The sequence below is a fragment of the Dermochelys coriacea genome, chromosome 12 (genome assembly GCF_009764565.3).
Source record: "Dermochelys coriacea isolate rDerCor1 chromosome 12, rDerCor1.pri.v4, whole genome shotgun sequence".
Classification (NCBI taxonomy): Eukaryota; Metazoa; Chordata; order Testudines; family Dermochelyidae; genus Dermochelys; species Dermochelys coriacea.
This window is the reverse complement of record NC_050079.1, coordinates 12988695-13011070: the sequence shown is the minus strand read 5'-3', so window position 1 is coordinate 13011070 and position 22376 is coordinate 12988695. Positions and strand designations below refer to the sequence as shown.

Below are 22376 nucleotides of genomic sequence, written 5' to 3'. Positions count from 1 at the left end.
CCATAAAAATGTTGGCATACTGTGGGGCCATGCGGGTACCCATTGCAGTGCCGCTGATTTGAAGGTATACATTGTCACCAAATGTGAAATAGTTATGGGTCAGGACAAAGTCACAAAGTTCAGCCACCAGGTTAGCCGTGACAGTAGCGGGGATACTGTTCCTGACGGCTTGTAGTCCATCTTTGTGTGGAATGTTGGTGTAGAGGGCTTCTACATCCATAGTGGCTAGGATGGTGTTTTTAGGAAGATCACCAATGGACTGTAGTTTCCTCAGGAAGTCAATGGTGTCTCGAAGATAGCTGGGAGTGCTGGTAACGAAGGGCCTGAGGAGGGAGTCTACATAGCCAGACAATCCTGCTGTCAGGGTGCCAATGCCTGAGATGATGGGGCGTCCAGGATTTCAACACCACTTTCTACAAGCCATTACCCTCTGATCCCACTGAGAGTTACCAAAAGAAACTACAGCATTTGCTCAAGAAACTCCCTGAAAAAGCACAAGAACAAATCCGCACAGACACACCCCTGGAGCCCCGACCTGGGGTATTCTATCTGCTACCCAAGATCCATAAACCTGGAAATCCTGGACGCCCCATCATCTCAGGCATTGGCACCCTGACAGCAGGATTGTCTGGCTATGTAGACTCCCTCCTCAGGCCCTTCGTTACCAGCACTCCCAGCTATCTTCGAGACACCATTGACTTCCTGAGGAAACTACAGTCCATTGGTGATCTTCCTAAAAACACCATCCTAGCCACTATGGATGTAGAAGCCCTCTACACCAACATTCCATACAAAGATGGACTACAAGCCGTCAGGAACAGTATCCCCGCTACTGTCATGGCTAACCCGGTGGCTGAACTTTGTGACTTTGTCCTGACCCATAACTATTTCACATTTGGTGACAATGTATACCTTCAAATCAGCGGCACTGCAATGGGTACCCGCATGGCCCCACAGTATGCCAACATTTTTATGGCTGACTTAGAACAACGCTTCCTCAGCTCTCGTCCCCAAATGCCCCTACTCTACTTGCGCTACATTGATGACATCTTCATCATCTGGACCCATGGAAAAGAAGCTCTTGAGGAATTCCACCATGATTTCAACAATTTCCATCCCACCATCAACCTCAGCCTGGACCAGTCCACACAAGACATCCACTTCCTGGAGACTACGGTGCTAATAAGCGATGGTCACATAAACACCACCCTGTATCGGAAACCTACTGACCGCTATTCCTACCTACATGCCTCTAGCTTTCATCCAGATCATACCACTCGATCCATTGTCTACAGCCAAGCGCTACGATATAACCGCATTTGCTCCAACCCCTCAGACAGAGACAAACACCTACAAGATCTCTATCATGCATTCCTACAACTACAATACCCACCTGCTGAAGTGAAGAAACAGATTGACAGAGCCAGAAGAGTACCCAGAAGTCACCTACTACAGGACAGGCCCAACAAAGAAAACAACAGAACACCACTAGCCATCACCTTCAGCCCCCAACTAAAACCTCTCCAACGCATCATCAAGGATCTACAACCTATCCTGAAGGACGACCCATCACTCTCACAGATCTTGGGAGACAGACCAGTCCTTGCTTACAGACAGCCCCCCAATCTGAAGCAAATACTCACCAGCAACCACACACCACACACCAGAACCACTAACCCAGGAACCTATCCTTGCAACAAAGCCCATTGCCAACTCTGTCCACATATCTATTCAGGGGATACCATCATAGGGCCTAATCACATCAGCCACACTATGAGAGGCTCGTTCACCTGCGCATCTACCAATGTGATATATGCCATCATGTGCCAGCAATGCCCCTCTGCCATGTACATTGGCCAAACTGGACAGTCTCTACGTAAAAGAATGAATGGACACAAATCAGACGTCAAGAATTATAACATTCAAAAACCAGTTGGAGAACACTTCAATCTCTCTGGTCACTCGATCACAGACCTAAGAGTGGCTATACTTCAACAAAAAAGCTTCAAAACCAGACTCCAATGAGAGACTGCTGAATTGGAATTAATTTGCAAACAGGATACAATTAACTTAGGCTTGAATAGAGACTGGGAATGGATGGGACTGGGAATTACACAAAGTAAAACTATTTCCCCATGGTATTTCTCCCTCCCACCCCACCCCCCACTGTTCCTCTGATATTCTTGTTAACTGCTGGAATTAGCCTACCTTGCTTGTCACCATGAAAGGTTTTCCTCCTTTCCCCCCCCCGCTGCTGGTGATGGCTTATCTTAAGTGATCACTCTCCTTACAATGATAAACCCATTGTTTCATGTTCTCTGTGTGTGTGTATATAAATCTCTTCTCTGTTTTTTCCACCAAATGCATCCGATGAAGTGAGCTGTAGCTCACGAAAGCTTATGCTCTAATAAATTTGTTAGTCTCTAAGGTGCCACAAGTACTCCTTTTCTTTTTGCGAATACAGACTAACACGGCTGCTACTCTGAAACTGTTAAAAAGGTATGCCTTATTTCTAGTCTGAATTTGTCTAGCTTCAACTCTGGCCCATTGGATCATGTTATATCTTTCTCTACTAGACTGAAGAGCCCATTAGTAAATATTTGTTCCCCATGCAATTACTTTGAGACTGTAATCAACTCACCCCTTAATTTGTCTTTGTTAAATTAAATAGATTGAGCTCCTTGAGTCTATCATTCCAAGGCATGTTCCAATCCTTTAATCATTCTCGGGGCTCTTTTCTGAATCCTCTCCAATTTATCAACATCCTTCTTGAATTTTAGGCACTAGAACGGGACGCAGTATTCCAGCAGCGGTCTCACCACTGAGAGGTAAAATACCCTCTCTACTTGAAGTTCTTGGCCTCTGTACCAAAAGAAGAAGGGCCATAGAAATGCCCATAGTAAAAATCATTTTTAAAATGTGGTATTTTTAAACTGAAAATTAAAAATATTTAAAACATAGAAGGAAAACACATTCATGCTTGATGGCCATGCCATCTGTTTAATTAGAGACTTAAAGTGTATTAGTCACCTGGGGAATTGTATTAGCCAAATAGTCGTTTGTAGTGAGCTCTTAAAGCAGAATACAGAGTATTTAGAGTAGGTATTGGGAAAATCTCCAGGAGTCGTAGGCATACTTAGTGACTATACAGTAGAAAAAAAATCCAGCAAATATTTTGTGAAACAATTTCAGCATGACATGAATCAATGCATTCCACAGACCATCCATCTGACATGACACTGTAACATGAGAAACACTATCTTATGTACATTGCCTGTGGTGAAGGCTTTGAATTTAGGGCATTATCTCACCAAGGAGTCTTAATGATAAAGGTTCTGCCTTAAGACTAAAGACTTAAGACCTTGGACCAAATTCATCCAAGGCTTAAACAAGGCCAACTCTTATTTGCACTATGGGTGAAATGCTGGCTTTATTGAAGTCAGTGGGATTTTTGCCATTGACTTCAACAGAGTCACGATTGCATCCTAAGACTCTATAGCACACGGGCTTGAAAAGATGCACAACTGGAGTCAGAGCACTGAAATCATGTGAAACTCAGCAGCTTATGAGAACTGTCACACAAGCTTCAGGATAAGACCGATAATTTTGAGGGAAGAAGGAAGACAAATAATCATTCACTAAGGCATCAAGACAGCTTAGTGCCAAGTCTAAGAAGATGTGGTTTGCACAGCAAAGGTGTTTTACAAAGTGAGCCATGAATTTAGGTCTTGTATTTTTACTTATGGTTTGATTTTGGGTTTATGCCTTTTTGTATATATTTTATGATTAGGCCTTAGATAATTTTACAGTTATATACAAGTAATAATTTGCAACGTAGCAATATCATCTAGCACTCTTACACCGTTTTTCATCAGTGATCTCAGAACTTTACACTAATGTTATCCCCATTTTACAGGTGTGAAAACTGAGGAAGAGAGGCGAGACTTGCCCAAGGTGAGCAAGCCAGTGGCAGAGTGGGAATAAGACACAGCTCTCCTGAATCCCAGACCAGTATTTTATCCACTAAGCCACATTGCCACCTACCTTGTGCTTCCCCCTGTTGTTTCATCATATCCACATGTTATTCCTTGTCTTTTTCTCAGATTTTACTTTTCTGAGGGAAGGGACCATGTTTTTCTTATATGTTTGTACAGTGCCTTGCACAGCAAGTGTGATGTTGCACTCCATATGCTTTATGGAAATATCCTTTTGAATATGACATAACTGGAATATGCTTTACGCTAAACACCCCTTGTATGATGTCATTAGAAAGCCTGTAATCTACTAAGTGTGTTCATCCTATTTGTTTGCAGGTATTATTTCTATATGTGGAGTTAGGAGAGCAAGATATGAACTTGTATCACCGATTTAAACAAATTCAGTGGAGGTGCTTCAGAAACAATCAGTTGTAAATGGCCTTAATTACTTGAAAGCCTTCCTGTGTATGTGTGGGCCAGCCCATGGGGACTGGAGACTAGGGGTCTTACAGTGACATGTGACCATGTCACCTGGTAATGAAATCCATTTTAAATCTGGTACTTTTCCATTTAGAAGGAGAGGTGGGGACCCAGAGAGACAAAAGATTCCCGCTTTGTGCCAAAGCTATAGAAGGGGGTGGAACAGGACAAAAGAGGCTGACAATCATGAGAAAACCCTGGTTTACCACCTGAGATGTTTGCTGGCGCTAACAAAGACTGTACCGGGGAAAGGGTTGGGCCCAGACTAGGAAGGAGTCTAGTCTGTGAAAGAAGCTTATTGAAGCATCTCTGAGAGTGAGATATTACCTGTAATCAGTTTCTTAATGTATTAGGCTTAGACTTGCGAGTTTTTGCTTTATTTTGCTTGGTGACTTTACTTTGTTCTGTCTGTTATTACTTGGAACCACTTAAATCCTACTTTTTATACTTAATAAAATCAATTTTGTTTATTAGTAAACCCAGAGTAAGTGATTAATACCTGGGGGAGCAAACAGCTGTGCCTCTCTTTTTATCAGTGTTATAGAAGGTGGACAATTTATGAATTTAGCCTGTATAAGGTTTATACAGAACAAAAATAATTTATTTGGGATTTGGATCCCATTGGGAGCTGGGTGTCTGGGTGCTGGAGGCAAGTAACCTGCTGAGCTGTTTTCAGTTTTGGGAGCTTGGCCCAGACTCTGGGTCTGTGTTGCAGCAGGCTAGCATTGTGTGGCTCAGCAAGGCAGGGTTCTGGAGTCCCAAGCTGTCAGGGAAAATGAGCTCAGAGGTAATTTCAACACATTAGGTGACAGTCCCGGGGGATCTCTGTGATCAAACCCATCACAGCGAGGTCCTTACTTTCAGGTGCCACTTCAATGTAACAGGCATGGGCTCACTTCCGGTTTATACCTTATGTTACTAAAGCTCATGCATCAGGGTTTCAGACAGCCATGGAAGAGGCCAGGAAGGGGTTACTGCCCCATATATTTTGGGAGGTTGGGTTTTTTTTTGTTTTTAAAAACATCTCCTTCATCTGAAACATCAGAGATGGCCATAGCTGCAAATGGGCCCATGGACAGGGTGTGCCAGAGCCCCGAGGAAGCATCCAGCATTCTCTGTCTATCAAGTGCTTCTGACTGGTTCTTGCTCACATGCTCAGGATCTAACTGACTGCCATAGGTGGGGCTAGGAAGATATTCTCCCCCAGGCAGTGACCTTAAGGAGTTTTCACCTTCTTCTGCAGCATGTCAGTGTGATCACTTGCCAGGATTATCTGGGAATATTTCATGTAATCATTTCCCTGCCATCACAGGGGCCAGAGTCCTGGTGCACCTTGGTCCCTCCTATTCTCTGCTCTGCCTGGGGCACATAACTGTCCTTTCTCCTGGGGAATGTAATTCTGTGGTCTCATTTTGGTTGCTAGGTTGTGTGTGTGTGTGTGGGCCACTGGTGACCTGTGATACACAGGAGGTCAGAATTGATAATTGGGTGGTCTCTTCTAGCCTTTAACTCTATTACATAAATAGTTATATTAAGATAGTGATGCATATGAAAAGTGTATCCTTTTTATTTCTCTTCTTTCTGAATGAGTATTAACAACTATACACAACTATCAGAATAAAGAGCCAGCATAGGTAAAGTACACAGACATTGCTGGGCAAGTTTTCAAACCAGCATCTGCACAGACCTAGTTAACATCCTTTTCCCACCTCTGTCTCCTGGGTTCTGTTGCAAAGGGGTATGCTCCTTTCTGCTCACTTTTACATATGTGTTAGGCTGGCTGAATTTAAAAATTCCAGGACACTTTAAAAAAAAAAAGGAAGTGAAAGGAAAAAAAAAGGAAGTGAAAGGAAAAAGAAAAGGGAACAACACTCATGTCCTAGCCAACGTTCTCCCTCAATAAAAATGGATTCTGATGTTTTAAAAGCTTTGAAAAAGCCACTGTTGGGCCAATAATGGCCGCTGTGTTTTGTTTCCAGAGTGAAATACTCCTCTCAATTACACTGTGACTCCCGTGAAATTAACAGAGTTGCACCAGTGTAAGAGACTAGAATTTGTCTGTCTCTATTTTAAGGTATCTTACTCATCTCTTTGTAAAGCCTGATGGCTGAAATGGAGGAGTCTTGCTATATCTTTCTATGCCTGTGGAAATGAAGAAAGGAAATGTAATAATATGCACAGAGCCCTAAGGTTTCTGTAAAATAATATAGATTGATGTACATAAAAGAACATAGCATTTAGGATTATAAATGGAAGGCAAAAAGACAGCGAAGGACCAGTGTTCTTAAGGACCTGTCTACTCTGCAGATTTTATCACCAAAGCACTAGTTAAAAGGCATATTTCATTTCTTTTGGCGATGCTTGTTGTGTCAGCAGGGAAACAGACACAGAGCAGACCACAGGTTAGGTAACAACAGGAGCATGTTTATTTAGAAACCACTTTACTGCTGAGATTGGCACCCCCGGTCTCAGTACTCAGCTTAGCATAGTCCAGGTCTGAGCAGACATGCTGCAAAGCCAGACCTAAGGTGTTCTGAAATCACTGGTGCTGCACTCTCCTGTGTATGGTGCTAGGACTTCTGGGATCTGTCCCATAGTTCTTTGTGCCACAGTAAGCTGTGCTGCTCTAGGGTTCTTTCCCATTGAATTGTGGGAGAACTTGTGTCAAGGTTCCTTCCCCACTCTGAACTCTAGGGTACAGATGTTGGGACCTGCATGAAAGACCCCCTAAGCTTATTCTTACCAGCTTAGGTTAAAAACTTTCCCAAGGTACAAACTTTGCCTTGTCCTTGTCCACCACCAAGCATTTTAAACAAAGAACAGGGAAAAAGATCACTTGGAGACGTCTTCCCCCAAAATATCCCCCCCCCGCCTTACATCCCCTTTCCTGGGGAAGGCATGATAATAATGCTACCAATTGGTACAGGTGAACACAGACCGAACCCTTTGGATCTTAAGAACAATGAAAAATCAATCATGTTCTTAAAAGAAGAATTTTAATTAAAGAAAAGGTAAAAGAATCACCTCTGTAAAATCAGGATCGTAAATACCTTACAGGGTAATCAGATTCAAAACATAGAGAATCCCTCTAGGCAAAACCTGAAGTTACAAAAAGACACAAAAACAGGAATATACATTCCCTTCAGCACAGCTTATTTTACAAGCCATTAAACAAAAGAAAATCTAACGCATTTTCTAGCTAGGATTACTTACTAACTTTACAGGAGTTGTAAGGCTTGCATTTCTGATCTGTTCCTGGCAAAAGCATCACACAGACAGCCCAAACCCTTTGATCCCCCCCACCCCCTCCAGATTTGAAAGTATCTTGTCCCCCCATTGGTCATTTTGGGTCAGGTGCCAGCGAGGTTACCTTAGCTTTTTAACCCTTTACAGGTGAAAGGGTTTTGCCTCTGGCCAGGAGGGATTTTATAGCACTGTATACACTCTTCCCTTTATATTCATGACAATGTCAGACATGTTATGTCTTTCTGGGCACAAGTTGCAAGAAGGCATTAGAGGACTATCAATGAGCATTTGAGTGATTTAGCCTGAGTTCTCATTTCAGAGTGGGTGTTTTACCAGCCTTAGTGAAAGCACACACTGGGCTCTAACCAACACCCCCAAGCTCAGGTGAGAGGGTTGTGTTTGCAGAGGGGAGGAGGGTTAGGGTAACACCCAACTAACAGCCTGGGCTAACTCTGCAGTGAAAACAAACTTCAGAGAGAAGGTGACCTCTTGCCTAGCTGATAGCTGCCCAGAAGGAACAATCTATACTTTCAGAGCTAGGGGAAGGGCACACAGAAAAGCCACACAGCAATCAGGCTTTAGAAGAGCAGGCACTCAAGGAATATATCCAAACATGAAAGTAGTCCTCTTATATTACATATCCCAACCCCTGGCAAGATCCAAAGCCCACTAAAGTCAAAAGGAGTCTCTCTGTAGATTTCCAATGTGCATTTCCAGCATTGTCATTACAGCCTTCATAATCACATTTAGTCTCCTCTCACACTGTTGTCAAGTTTTGTGATTTTAATGGCAAATCTCATAATGTTTGGACTCCTGGAGTCATGTGATTACGTGACAAACTCAGCTACCATATTTAAAAAGTAAGTGAGTTTGTAGCCTTCAGGTTACAAATAAAAGCTTAAAAACATGAGCCTTCAATAACCCCCCTCCTTCTCCCTCAGGCAAATAAAAATATGCAATTTGTTATATTTTAGTGTGTCATGGTTTTCTGGGGCCTGACTCATGATTGTTGAACATGTGGGGTTGGCAATACAGCATCTGGTTCTATATTTACCCAAAGGTATTCTTGTGCCTCTCTGAGGTGACCATGAGAAATGTGACCCCATTTGGTGTGTTTGTGCATTTAGCAGTACATGGATTGGAGGAGGCAAGTGTGCATGTTTATCAATCAGTGTTTTTAACTTTTTTCTCTTCTCTGCCTCAGTCTTTTACACTTCTGCTTCTTGCTTGGTTATTCTTTTTAAACACACTTGCTACTAAGTATATTAATTTTGTTTAAAGAGCTCCTAGTAGTAGACCCTGTAGATGCATCCAAACCAAAAAAATCATATCCCATTGGCAATTGCCCAATAGCACTGGTTGACAGTGCATTTTGACAGTGTTGACGTGGTGGATGCAAAGGGAAATAATAAGATGAATGGAATAATTGCTCAAATCTCCTCCCATTTCATGAATGTGCTGTTGCACATACTTTGTTCTATTCAACTTGGCATTATACTACATACTACCTGCTAAAAATCAGGGAAAGGGCTCCTTTTAAACGTGTATTTAAAAAAAATCATCATCCTACAAAATTCAGCAACTTGGTTGGACCATTTCCTGAAAATAAATGACTGGCTGGAGGTAATGGTACAAAACTCAGTTTAAGTCCATCGACTCCTCCTGCATGATCATTAAACTCCACAAAATGCCATGTGCCATGATAGCTATTGTTTAATTAAACTTTAGTTTTTCCACATGATAAAGGTAAGTACTGTATACTGAACTCTAGCCAATGCCTGTAAGCTTGAGTTTAACTGTACATGTACACACACACTCACCCCCACCCACCCAAATTTTTTTAAATCTCTCTCCTTTCATAGAGTTCCTTAAGAAAAAAAACCTCTATCTTGAATGAGATATTGTATGAAGGTAACATTGTTAGACGGAGCTTTGAGACATTTTCTTTGTGTTACATAGATGCTATGGAGGTAACAATAAATACAGGGTACCAAAGAACCATATGCAAAAAGATATAAGATAACTTTGTAGTGTGTGATATGCTAGAACTTCTCTGACCATCAGGGCCATATTTTAAAATAGGCTCCAGAAAGCGTACCATGAAAACTTACGAGTGCACATACTTGTATAAAGAGTACAAATGGGTGCTAACTTTGGCAGTTTCCTGGTTTGCATTCACGAGTCTGGGTCTGCACAAGCATATACCTGTTTGGCTGCAGAGTGCTTTGTTTTGCGAAAGGAAATGGAAGTGTTCACACATGTAGATCGGTTTTCTCTAAAGAAATATATGTAGAAGAAGCTTTGGAAGTGAGCGTAAAAGATGGAAGAAGAGACCAAGAGAAAGGGATCAAGAAAGGTTATCTTTACTCCCATTTTCCTCTACTTTGTTCCATTCCCCTGTCAGAAAGAGGGGAGATGAAAATAAGCAATTTCACTTTACATAAGGTTGGTAGTTGTCTTCAGGCTGACAGCCTGGGATAGGGTAGGTGCCTGCTTGTCCTTTCTCCCCAATTTGAGCAATTCTTGATGTAGGAAAAGCCTTTATGTATGCTAGTTCTTTCTCCCCGCTGTGAAAAATGTCAGCACTTTGAGGAAACGGACCAGTTTTTTTTCCAGCTTGCCTTAGGGTTTTCTGGAATTTTTGCTACTGTACATTTATTTAAAAGTAACCTTATATATTCAAAAACATGCTGACCTTTGGTTGCTCCTGATTTGCAATGGGGTAAGCAAGATCAGAATCAGCCCCGAAAATTTATTTTGCTTGCAATCATTTTTACACTGCGCACATTTCTACCCAGGAAGTTGACCTTGCCAGCATCAGATGACAGGATAGTAAACTGCAGCACATACACTTCCATCATCCCAGCGAGAGAGAAAGTCCTGATCTAGACTGATATAAGCATCATGATCTATTGACAATCTCCTCCAAGTTCACAGGGCAATCTGTTTCTAAATTAAGGTAGCTATAGTATAAATACTTTATTTTTTCACTGCCATTATATTTTGCCTGGCATTAACCAGACACTGTTACTGTTTTGTGGCTGTGTCACTGCCAATTAATGAACTTAAACATAATCAGCTGGTGCAGAGTGTCACAAGCCAAAACCTCTTCTTAAACCTCAGCTTATTCACAGTGGCATTATTTATATATTATATAAATAAAATGATTCATTAGTATACCTGTACTTTGAACTACTTTGCAAAGCTACTGTTAACCACTTACATAAGAAGTTAGGAGACAGGGCTTGATCCTTCAGAGCCTTACTCATAAGAGTAGCCCCACTGACTTCAGTGGAACTATCCACTTGGTTAAAGGTTTGGAGGATATAGCCCAGACATTGTGTATACAACTCTGAAAACATTTCTCACATTCTCTGCCATCCAGTATATTAAAATATGCGTTGTAATTGTCATCATTACATATCTTATATTAAAACAGCTATTTTAGAATGCAACTTAGGGTATTATGCATTAACTATCATTTATTATTTAATCATCCCACAAAGTGGCTACAGCAAAAGGAATTAAAATTTTTGTTGGCTCTCTCAGTTTCATAATAAACATATTTTTATTTGAGCAAGATGTGTGTACCAGGAAAATATTTCAAGGAAAAATAAATTATTCAAATGGACAGCTTTGTTGTCGATTATGCTGGGCATTTTTTCTTAGATGTAATTTATATCGGTATCGTTTGTTATAACTGATAAAATACTAAAAGCTTTTTAAAAAGCTAAAAAGATTTACTTTTTTATTGTCTAGACTTTATGTAAGCCATTGCTAATTAATACTGCCCTTCCTGGTGCTTTGTAGAAGGCATAATTCAAACAAACCAATTATAAATGATTTTTCAATGTAAACTTTTAACAACGTAGCGCCTAAGGGTTTGCTGAACATAAGAGTACAATTTAGAAAACTTAAGGTTTAACTAAGGTCAGGGATATCTCAGGCATTGATGGATGTAGATGCAAAAAAGTGTTCAACTTAGGAAAGACAATCTTTCCTTCAAGACTAAACAAAATGCTAGCAGTGGTGATAAATAGATACAAAAATATACATGAAAGAAAGAGTCAGAAGGATATTTTGAAGTTCTGCCAAGCAAAATACAACTAAAAAAAAAGCAACTCTTAATGCCATATGATTTTTATACCCATTTCTTTAGCAGAGTCAGCTGAGGCTCAAGGAAGCCAAACATCCTACCAGAGTCACACACAGTCTTGGTTTTATGCCTGAACCCAGAACCTCCCCCGCCCACTTTTTCTCCAGATACTAAAGCACAAGGCTTAGGTCTTTAGCCTCCTCTTCATTCCCCATTGAAAGCAGCAAGACTGGGCACCAGTTGGCCCCATTTGAGTTGTGGGTTCAATGAAAGCCAGCATTGGACTAGACTGTATGGAATTAACTCTTTCCAGTTAAAGAATATAATGACTCACTTATTCTATTTTCTAGTAGTTATCAAATTTCCCCAACTAGCAAATCCAGTGTTGTTGACAAATGAAGAGCTTGTTTATATAGTCCTAGCACAGTGAGGCCCCAGTCTCCAACTGGAGCCTGTGGATAGAAATTGAAGCCTGTAAGAGAAATAAATAACAGTTATCTTCGTTGTTATAGAAACATCCATTTATGTACTTCTGCTATTGTAGTTATTTTTTCTTTCCTCAAAGCGATGTGGCTCCCATGATGAAGTCTCCACCCAGCTCCCTTGACACATTTAATTACGTTAATGGGGTGATCAATTATATTTCTTCTTCTGAATGGAAATTTGAAGAAAACAGTTCATAAGAAACTTATGAGTCAACAGTATCCTACCCACTGTGTAATAATGGAAGAGTGCATAATGGGCGTCTGTGCACTTGAGAGAAAGGCTCTCTGAAGATAAACATATGTAAGCTCTCTTTAATAACTAACTCTCCTACTCCTTTTGCTTGTTTGGTTAGCAATCTTGAGGATTCTTTCTTCTGGTATCTGACTCTGCTGCTGGTGAGGCATTATGATTTATGATGTCACAGTGGATTATGGCCTCTTGATATAAGCCAGAAGCAGGAGGGGACAATATGTTCTGCGACAATGTTTTTTTTCAAGTGTCTCTTACAAATCTGAAGCCATTTTTATATAATTACATACACACATGAAACATGGGGTTTAATATTATTCTGTGCTAGATCTAAATCACTGAAAAATACTTAATATTAAATCAAGGTAGAATTAACAGAAAAAAAAATCACATACTTTTCTAATTACCAGACATAGACTCTACTGCATTTTAGGTAGCTTATGCATTTGTCATCTGGTTTGCATCTATCATTCCTGTTTGGTTATTTCATTCATATTTGCCCATTACTATAAAGTTGTTTGGGTGATCTCTATTTTGTAATAGCAGTTGTACTACCTACCTAATGGAAACAGTCAGACCTTTTAAAAAACTTCTGTTGCATTGGATTATATATTACTACATTGAATTGTAACATGCCACATAAGTTAACATGCTTCAGCATGGTTTGGGATCATACGCAGTGTATCAGATAGAAGGGGGGGGGGCGAGGAGTCTCTTTTAGATCAGTCTTCATATAGTGAAGTGTGGCCCTGATGCAACTCTCATTGAAATCAAGGGGAGCTGAATCAGGAGTTATAATAGCAGAGAGGTGCTCCTCCTTTTCTCCCTAGAAGGGCCTTTTGACTCCATGCACTTGCAGAGGATACTGCCACTTTTGGAGTAACCGCTAGAAATGCCTCAACCTCATTCCCTCCAGAGAGCATGATTAACCTGCCTCCTCTTCACTGCCCATTGGAAGCAACTGCAGCAAGGGTTGGCATATCTCCTTTTAGTTGGGCCCATGGGGTATTTCCTACTCCTTCTCTGCTATTGGAGCAGGGGATAAAAAGAAAGTGATAATTCCTTTAGAGTCGGCATTTAACACCTGGCGGTCAAGTGGTAACTGCTGCATTCCAAGGGAAACAGCCCAGTGGGATACATTTGAAGTCCAAAGAAACATTGCCATAAGTGGAGTAAAGCTTCACTGCAAATTCAGTGAGTTTGTTGAAGGGTGTTGAAGCAATGGGACTGTCACTCCACTGCTGGAGTTTCAGTATCTCCGAGTTCATTATGGATCCTGAGCCATAAGCACCATCTGCAGTTATTTCATTAATGATAGTAAAATAAGAATCACTACTGAATAATTAGAGAGGTAGTCTGGCTTAGGGGATGAGGCACTATACTAGTGTTCCTGGGTTCTGTTCCCAGGTCTGCCACTGGCCTGCTGGATGACCATATGCAAGTCACTTTGCCCCTCTGTACCTAATCTCCCCTTGTACAAAATGGGAACAATATCATTTAAGATCTACTGATGAAATGCCTTGTATAAGAGCAAGGTATTATTATTAAATGGAGCATTTTTCCCCTGGAGGTACTGGTAGTTCAGAATTGTACATAATACATATTTAGTTTGCCTATTTATTTTTGTACATGGTAATCTGGGGACATTTGAATAGGGCTTTCCTTTTCTAGTTATTATTTATGTTTGAAATGATGAAAATTCCTTCCTTTAGAAACATAAAATTTGAGGAAGTGAGCCAAAATAGCAGCTTGTCTTCTGGGCAGCAGGGATTACAGCTGTCAAAAATGTGTTCAACAAAACAATACATCTTTTCAAAATATAATATTTTTTCTCTTGGCTGCAATCGTTTATTTTGTTTTTGAAATGATGGAAATAGTCTCCTTTTGAAAGCAAAGTTTTTTGTTTTTGTAAAAGCCAATATCACAGATAGGGAAAATTAAGCAATTAATTGGCCAAGGTACAATTGTTAGTGGTAGAAAACTAGTTCATATAAAAGATCCCCTTGCTCCTGTACACCCCAAACATTTATTTAAACCGCTAATATTTAGATATGAGGTTTTCATTTCTGATTTTCACCTGGTCAGAAAGTGCCAAAATGCCACCAGAAAAATTAGCACTCCCTCCACCCCAATCCTCCCTGAGTGATAAAGAAGATTCATCATTCTCCTATGACCATCACCCTGCCCCCACAGGAATCCCGGCTTCTCTAGTAGGCAGGGTACCCCACTATCCACTCACTTTGTACTGTCAGGTTGGGAAAAGCGGCCTTCAACTTTTCCTCCTCACCTTCCAGAATTTTCCAAGGTAGGCTGAGTGCCCACTTTCATGGGAGGAACTTGTTGGTGGCATTCCCTCCCACTACCTCCAGTCTCTAAGGAGGCATCTTCTAGTAAGGTGGATGGCTTTTTTCCCTTTGATCCTTGGATAGTCTGGGGCCAAGATACAAGTCCAGGCCGCACTGGATTAGAGCTGAAAATCCATGTTCTCAAATTCTAGATACAGCCCCAGCATGTTAAAATGCCAATGAAGAGTCAACAGCAGGACTCAGGGTACCATTTAAGTTATTACTATAGAGAAGGAGAGTGGGCAGGCCTTTTACTTCCACAAAAATACCTCCCTGGAAACTGGAAGTGGGTGGAGCCTGCCTATTAGCTGGTTCACCAAGAGCCAGGAAAAAATGAGTGGAAGATCATCTCTTGAAGATGCCAAATTGGGGACTTGCAGTTTCCATACCCTTCTCCCCACCCCAACCCCAAAGACAACAAAGTATTTGGAGAGTTGGCATGTTTTAGAGGAAGAGGATCTTCTGGGAAAGGAGGGATGTCGTTTGGGATGAGCGATGGTTGCTCACTTTGGAGAGATGAGTCCCCAGTGGTTTAGAGGCTGCACCCACAATCAGAACTTTTGGGAGATGTACCCATTTCTAATAAATGTTCTATGTATTTACACAGCAGTCATTGTACCTTGGAAGCAGAGATTCATAGAAATAGTTAGATGAGAGTGAGATTTTTGGCACAGATTCTCTCTCAAATCACTGTGATGTTCATAAGTGAGAAAAATTGATTTGGCATTGAGACAGGTTTTCACCACACTCTGGTTATGGAAATCAGTTATGGCCATGGAGAAAGTCTGTATATTGATTAATAAATTGACCTGATGACTTGTTCCTGCTTTAATATTTTCATGGCCTTTTACCCAGAATAAAAGTGTCAATAGGTGCCATTTTAGCACAGTCAAGTGGTAACAAAAAAGGAATTGCACATTATACAATAACTGCTTCTTTCGCCTACAATTTTCCTTCTTTCTTAGAAAAAAGTTGGACACGTTTCCTACTTTGCTGTACCAGGCTGAAATCACTTATAGGAAGAATCCTATTCTCTATGAAATCCTACAGGTTTCTAGAGTTGCATGGATGAGGGGAAAAAAGCTTCCCCAATTGAAACTATAGAGGAAATTGTAGGTAGGTAGAATAAGGTTGTCCCTGTGGGAATTGGGCTAAGACATCTGAATTGTTCCTCTTATAAAAGTAGGAGGCATTGTGGCCCAGTATAGAGAGACTCAAACTTTTTCATAACACAGAACACACCTTAGTAGAGACATTGTCTCATGGACACTTCCCCTCCCACACTCTCACAGACCCACCTCCCTTCATCTGCCATCACAAAGATCACTTTTCCACCCATCCCTATCACTTATAAAGAAGATGGAGAACAATCGTTTAGGATATTTGGTTAGCTATTAGGAAAACCTTCTAACTATAAGGGTACTTCAACTCTGGACTAGGCTTCCAAGGGAGATTTATCACTGAAGGTTTTTAAGAACAGGTTAGACAAACATCAGTCAGGGATAGTCTAGGTAGATTTTGTTGAGCCTCAGCATAGGGGGCTGGATTTGATGACTTCTTAAGATCTCTTCCAGTCCTACATTTCTACATAATAATATGGTTGGCAACTGCAGTAATTGCTTACATGGAAGGGTAACATTAGGAAAATAATGCAGTTAAGTTGTCTTTTAGTGCAGTTCAGCAGATTTAATAAATATACATATAGAACCACCAGCACTATGTGCCTAGCTTGCTCTGTGAAGATCACAATTTGAGAAACATGGGCCCAGTAGATAGAGCACTGGGCTGAAAGCCAGGAAACCTGGGTTCCAGTCCCAGTTCTGCCATTGAATTGCTATGTGACCCTGGGCAAGACACAGTTTCTTTGTGCCTCAATTTCTTCATTTGTAATATAGGCTATAACAATATTTACCTTCTTTGTACAGCACAAAGATATCTAGGAATGACAACTGTTATTTAAGTGTTTATTATTAGTATTAGTAACAAAAAGTGCCTCATCTTTAATGAGCCAGAGATATCAAAACTTCATTGTTATGTCTTATCTAAAAGACGCCTCTCCAGTGGCACAGTGCCTCTTGGCATCATGCTGAAGCACTGATTCAGTCTGACTCAGAGGGAAGAGCAATACTCTCTCAGGCCCTGATCCTTCAAAGATCTATGCAGAGGCTTAAATTTAAGAATACATATTTGCCGATTCAGAGCCTTAAATCACTAACACCACCACCGCCTGCTTCATAGTTTTCTTTGGAGATCTTCCAGTATTGACCAGTCCAGACCCTGTTTAGCTGGAGGGATGATGGGATCAGAGTCAGAGGTGACACGACTGCTGGGCATTTGATCAAAATGTAGTGAAACTATGTAAAATATAATTACATTAGACAAAATATGAGAGCGAAGTAAGGGCCAAATACTAGTCTCATTTACACCACAGAGACTCCATTGTGACTCCATTGAACTCAAAGAGTCAGTTCAGTGGAGTCAATATGGATTTATCCTGGTGTCAGAATAGGATTTTAGCCATAAGTATATGCTGCCTTTTTTGACGAATTAAAGAAAAAAAATCAGATCGCCTATAACATTTTTCAATTATGCAGTTCAGTAAGGAGACAATACAGGCTCTAGTTATTTAGGTGCCAATCCTGCAGGCTGCTTCATGTGGACAGATCTTTGCAGTAAGGTCTACTTGGCTCCATAGAGCCACAAGTCTCTGAATCACCGTTCAGGATTGGGGTGTTAGACTGTAAACTCTCTGGGGCATGTATTGCAACTCCTGCAGGTGGACAGCACCTAGCACATTGGAGATGCTACTGGAAACAAGTAAGTAGTAGGTTTAATTATAATTACTGTGGGATTGGTGTACATTTGGTGCAAAGCTGTAATTTTGTTATATTCAGGACAAGGATGCTTGGTCAGATTGGGACTTTTTTGGTGCCAGTTACAGTGCCTCCAAGCAATGAGGCTAGAGAACAGCTTTAATATAATTTGTAAGTGGCTTTTGTTTTCTTCAACTGCTATCGTAAGAAAGTGCATTTATAAAAAAAAATAAAAAAAATTGGCTGATGAGTTGTATAATTGACATAGTTTAACACCAGCTACAATGTACCAGTCAGGGAACTAAAATATGTTCTTCTAAAAAACATGGGTAACAAAGAGCTTTGGCACTATTGTTAAGGCAGCTCTGAGCATCTTACACAACTTCTGATTACCTTTCTTTTCTGCATTTGGGGAGAAGAGGGCATGTTTATTTTTCTTCTTACTCTATCCCCTTTTGTGCTTGTTCATTTGCTAGGTGCATACAAGAGAGGAGGTCACTTGTGCACATGGGATAAAGAGGTATTATGAATTCCAAAGTGTTTGCTTCAATGGGGAAAGCACACAGAGCAAGAAAGCCCAAGAACATAATGTGTGAATTTCTAATGAATACTGTGCCAACTGTTTGAGAGTTCCCGTCCCCCCCCACCACACCTGTAGCAGTTTTATTCACTTGGGAGAGTACAGCATACAAGATATTCTTTAATAGTATGCTGGCTATTTAATTTTAATACATTTAATCCTTTATATCAATGTAATATTCTTTAGACAAGCACTTCCAAGACAGATTAGAACTGAATTTAAGGGGATTAAAAGCTTCTCTTGCTAAAAACAATGTTTCAGATGGCAAATCCACTTATTTATGTCAATTTCAGTGGAATATGTTTTTGTCTTTCGTGTGTTGCTACTGCTTAAAGAAAGCCATGCTTTCACCATGACTACAGCCTTTCTGGCTCTGCTTACATACATGGTAATGTTCATTTCATTCAGTACAGTAAGCCATTCTGGGAAAGTTTGATGGCTTCTATAAAACTGAGAGAGACCATTTTCTTTCGTATGTAGTGAAAACAATGGGTCTAGTATCTTAAAAGTAGCCGTTCCCATGAGAAGTGTAACATGAGACATACAGAGAAAAGTTCTCTATCATTTTTCCTACTTTACTGTAATAGGCTGAAAACACCCATAGGAAGGATTTTATTTTCTCTGAAATCCGACAGCTTTTGAGAGGTATAGACAAGCAAAGCTTCCACAACTGAAACTACATAGGAAGTTGTAGGTAGATAGGTAGAATAAAGATCCCCATTCTGGAATTGGGCTAAGACAACAGAGCTCTACCAAAATCGGAGGTAGTATGGTGGGAGTTCTCAACATTTTCATAACTCAGAGCACATCTTAATAGAAAGAGTGTCTCTTGAACACTTCTGCTCCCATATATGATCACACAGACCCTTCTCAGTTGCAAACACACAGGCCATTTCTCCTCTTATTTACTATCATGTAATAATACTGTGGCAACTGCAGTGCTTGCTTACATAGAGGGGTAATACCAGGAAAATTATGTAGTTTAGATGTCTTTTAATGCCACATATCTATGTTTAGAGCCATACCAAAGCAGAGAAGACAACACATAACCATTCTAGACTAGTTCACTTTGTCCAGAATCTATTAGATTCTAACTTCTTATTTAAACTACATTTCTTTATATTACACTGGCAGGTTCTGCTCAAACTTCTCGTCTATATTCAGTACTTATGCAATAAGGTCCCAGATCCTCCACCAGGGCTTGAAATCTCTTAAACTCCCATCAATTTCAAGCCCAAAGGAGATTAGTTAGAGAAGTCTCATAATTAGAGCTGGAAGGATAGTGGAAAAAGTTATCTGAATATTCATTCAGTTTTTAAAGGGAATTTCAATCTGACAATGTCAGACAGCCTTTGACAGTACCCTTCCATGAAACTTTACTATCACAAGTGCTTGAGGAACATGAACTTTAGCTCAAATACTCAAGCATTTACCTAAAGCAATTTTCACTGATTACAAAATTCCAAGTTTGCAGGGTTGGTTAGTGTGATGGCCCAAGCAATCAGCAGGAAATAGAAAAGAACCTTATGGAAGAAGGGCCATGCTTTTTTAACCAGGTGGATCTATTTTCCCACAGTTGTTTGGTCAGATAAAGAAAATCATGAAGTAGTACTTACCTTTTCCTCCCTGTTTTACCAAACTGTGGGAGCCTCATTTCAGATAAAGCAAACAAACAGAAAGCTGGCTGTAGGAAATTGACCCTACCTTTAAAAGGCGTTTAAGACATTGCAGAGCAGGCTTGATCTTCTGAAAGCCTAGGGGAAAGGGAAGCATGCCTGTCAATCTCCTCTTAACAAAGCATGCTGGGAAGGGGCAGAGACTTGGACTCTATAATACATGCTGGTCTACCTTTCATTAAGTGTTCAGGGAAATGACCTTAGAGAAAGAAAAGCTATTTAAAGGAGCTTGGAACATCCAATGAGGGTGGGGGATGTCTCCTTGAGCTTGAAAATAGCCTATTGGCTGTATATTGGAGAAATCTTTAGGAATGAGTATCACTAAATGAAGTGGGGAGAGGGACTATATAAAAGCTATTATGCCTGCTAATACAATAACACCTTGGGTGAAATCTTGGCCATAATGAAGTTTTACCTTTGATTTAATGCAACCAAGTTTTCACCCCTTAGATTTTAAGAAACTACTCTGTTTGTGTTTTCTTTTAAACCTCTGTCTATGGTGTCCAGGGCATCTTGACTGCATGGACTAGTGAATTAGTTATGTAAGAGATTAAATCAGGGAACAGACACAATAAACTGTCTCTTATGTAACTGATCAATGCAGCGCAAATTTAGGATTACAAATCTTCATGAATGATTTGCAGGCCAAGTATTTGGTGAAGAACTATTAAATCTAAAAATTTCATTATCTGCGTAGAAGTTTATTTTAAAAAATGAAATTAGGTCAAGGCCATTAAATAAATTCTTCTTTTGGAATTATTTGCTCAGGTCTATTTATTGCTGACATTTTATCAGAGCCTGTGCATTACACACTACCCATTTATTTCAGAGTTGTATTTTACAAAAATTTTAATGTTTAATTGTAGGTTAAGCAACTATAGGGGGGAATCCAACTTTGATACATATCAGGTGTGTTTTAGTACCTGAGTAGATAATATGTTGTTAAATTTTGTCATTTCAGGCAACCCCTTCCCTCACCTCACACACTTCTGTTATTTAAGGGTGTTTCAAAATGAATTCTAAAGAAAATATTCTATGAAATATTTATTTAAGTGATTCTCCATGTAATTTACTTTCCCACTAGCTAGCTAAAGCTAGGTCATTCAGTCACTTTTTTGGGCCACTGATATTATAAGATCCACTGTCTGGTTTCTATCATGGTGTTAAAATATTGTTCATGTTGCCATCCCAGACATTGCTTCCAAGATTGAATCTCAGAGCATCTGAAAATGCAAGGGATACATTTTCAAAGCAATGCTCAAGGATTTAGTTGCATGACTTCCATTGATATTCGAAGTCCAGCAAAAGATTTGTACTAAGTTTGAACTATACATACTCCTATAGTTTTATGGGAAGGGGTGGTAGATAGAAATTAACCCCAAGCCTAAATGTTTTAAAATCTAGGCCCCAACTTAAAATAGGGAAAAGGCACATTTTAACCTTTTACTAGTCATGGCACTTAGTGAACTTGTAACTGTGTCTACAATGAAGAAAAAAAAATATATGTATGACACTGTGAGTGTGAAATACTGATGGCTTGGTGTGCTATAGTATCATGTCACTTAAATTACACTGATTATAAACTTTTTAACCTATGGACAAAACACGTGGAATTCTTATTTGGGAAGAAAAAAAATTCAAGAATATATAAAGTTTAAGATTAGGACTGAAATTTCATTGGAAAATATACTGCAAAAATGTTGCTCATTTTTAATCACATTTTCAATGGCAAATATTGGGCTGTCAGTGGCTCTTCTAAAATTGTTTTAATTGAAGTTGCATGAAAATCTGGGGAGTTCATCTTGAGTTCATCTCCCAAACCCATCCTGATTTCATTAAACATCTGATCTTTCTTTACTTGCCAATAAAAAATATTTATTATCAGTATCTGCTTTGTAACTATTTTTTTAAGCATTGTCTCTTCTGTTCATTAAAGCTGAAATCTATGTCTCCCATGTCAAACTAGAGCCATCGGGCTCTATGTGGAAGAAGCATAAAATGGACTGGGAGATTAAATCCACCCCCAGATTTGGGTTCAGGATGTGGGGCTGCTAAATAGCCTTTCTGCCCCTTCCCACCATCTAGCCTATGGGCTGGACTAGTAGCTGCTGCCACTCTGCATTACCCTTTTCATGTTGGAGCCTCTGGATCCATGTAAACAAGCCGCTTGCCCTCTTCACAGCCAACTCTGGGCCAGTAGATCCAGTGAATTCAATGGAAGTACAATGTAACATGCAGCAACTTAGGTTATGGCCCAGAATATGCTACCGTGGGGTGTACGGTATGCAGAGGTTTTTGTGCGCATCTGTTCTACTAGCTGTTCTCCCCTCACAGCTCCACTGTCAGTCTTAATTACTTTGGAGGGCCTTACACTGGATTCCCGCACTGGAGGTGATTTTTTACCCTTAGGTGTTGTCTCCACTGGGGG

General features: G+C 40.2%; 1 long non-coding RNA gene across 2 annotated transcripts in view; it reads right to left on the bottom strand.

The window, feature by feature from the left end:
• Nucleotides 1–20106, bottom strand: part of LOC122456321 — a 62771-nt gene extending 42665 nt beyond the window's left edge. Inside the window, exon 1 of one of the 2 annotated variants that reach the window (XR_006275182.1) lies at nucleotides 19977–20106. This is a non-coding gene — a long non-coding RNA (uncharacterized LOC122456321). Of the gene's footprint in view, nucleotides 1–19888 lie in introns of both variants that reach the window. The other variant, XR_006275181.1, reaches the window with a different exon arrangement.
• Nucleotides 20107–22376: the final 2270 nt, after the last annotated feature.